Source organism: Triticum aestivum, unplaced genomic scaffold (assembly GCF_018294505.1).
Source record: "Triticum aestivum cultivar Chinese Spring unplaced genomic scaffold, IWGSC CS RefSeq v2.1 scaffold12948, whole genome shotgun sequence".
NCBI lineage: Eukaryota > Viridiplantae > Streptophyta > Magnoliopsida > Poales > Poaceae > Triticum > Triticum aestivum.
The window spans coordinates 1-1,566 of record NW_025235307.1 but is presented as its reverse complement, the minus strand read 5'-3'; positions in this window follow the sequence as shown (position 1 = coordinate 1,566).

Here is a 1,566-nt window from a genome sequence, read left to right as displayed (position 1 = left end):
GAAGAGATTGCGAACAAATGAAATAGATGCTTGCAAAGACTGGTGGTCAAATGACCTCCAAGGAGCTCTGTACAAAATAAGATAAAATTACAAATTGTGCGCAAACATACATTTTCAGTAATTTTGTTTTTTTTCTGCAGATCTCCTCGGAAGTCATTTGACCACCAAACTTTGCAAGCATCTGTAACATTTGTTCATAATCATTCTCACAAAGTTATAGATTTTTTTAAATATTTTTCTATGTTTTCTTGCGTGGGTGCACCAAGTTGGGGTGTAGAATCTACTCTCATACTAATTAGCCTGGTTGAAATTCTCCAAAGTATATAAGTACAGAATTGGTATATGCCCATTTTCCTTCAAAAAATGGAACATTCCCATTTTTTGGGAAAATAAAAAATAATTAATTCATTAGTTCCATAAACCTATACCGAATAAAAGCGGAGAATTTTACAATTGTTCCGACAGTACTTAAAGAGTATAAGAATGTACCAGAATCAACAATTCAACATGTACATTGTTAGAAAATGAATACTTTCACTAGTAGAAAAGGGGCCTATTGTCCCGGTTGGTGAGGGCCTTTAGTCCCGGTTCATGAACCGGGACTAAAGGGTCGGTACTAATGCCCTGGCCCTTTAGTCCCGGTTCAATCCAGAACCGGGACTAAAGGGCGCGGCCACGTGGAGCTCCACCTTTAGTCCCGGTTGGTAACACCAACCGGGACTAAAGGAAATTTTATGATTTTTTTTGAAAAAAAAATTTGAAATTTTTTTTGAATTTTTTTTTATTTTCAAATTCTGAATTATTTTAACCTCTAGTCTGTAATCACCACCCCTCATCACTTCTCAATTTATCCTCTAATCACCCCTCATCATTCCAAATCATCTAACTTCCCGAACGGTCACCCATCCTCCCACTCCCCCAGCCTGAGCACTCTCAACTTCCGGGTTCTATTCTCCCTCGCTCCATGTCTGCACTTGTTGTTTTCCTGACAATAGTAAGATGTCAATCCTATTAACCTTTAGGAATTTTGCTTGAGCATGAAGTGACACATTTCACTGTTTGAGTTTGAAACTATTGTTTTAAAAAACAATAATTATTTAGTAACACTAATATTTCTTGAATAATTAGTTTGACCATAGTTTGACCACAGTTTGACCATAGTTTGACCATATTTGACCAAAATTGAAATAACTGAAATAATTATTTAGTAACACTAATATTCTAGAATAATTAGTTTGACCATAGTTTGACCATAGTTTGCCCACTGTTTGAATTTTTTTCGATTTATTCCACTCTAGATCTTAAAAGCCCCGTAACTTTTTTTCTGTTAGGTTTTTGAGGATTTTGAAAATGTTTAACGGGGTTCCCCCGATTAAATTCGGATGTAACTTTTCGAGTAGATGATTTTTCATATAAAAAACTTTTTCATCCGAGTTAGTATGCAAAAGTTATGCCCATTTTTACAAATTTCAGAGAGATTTTGCAAATAAAGTCAAAATTCACATTTGCAAATTTTCCCAACAACTAGACCACATATCACATGGGAAACTTATTTTATTTTATTTT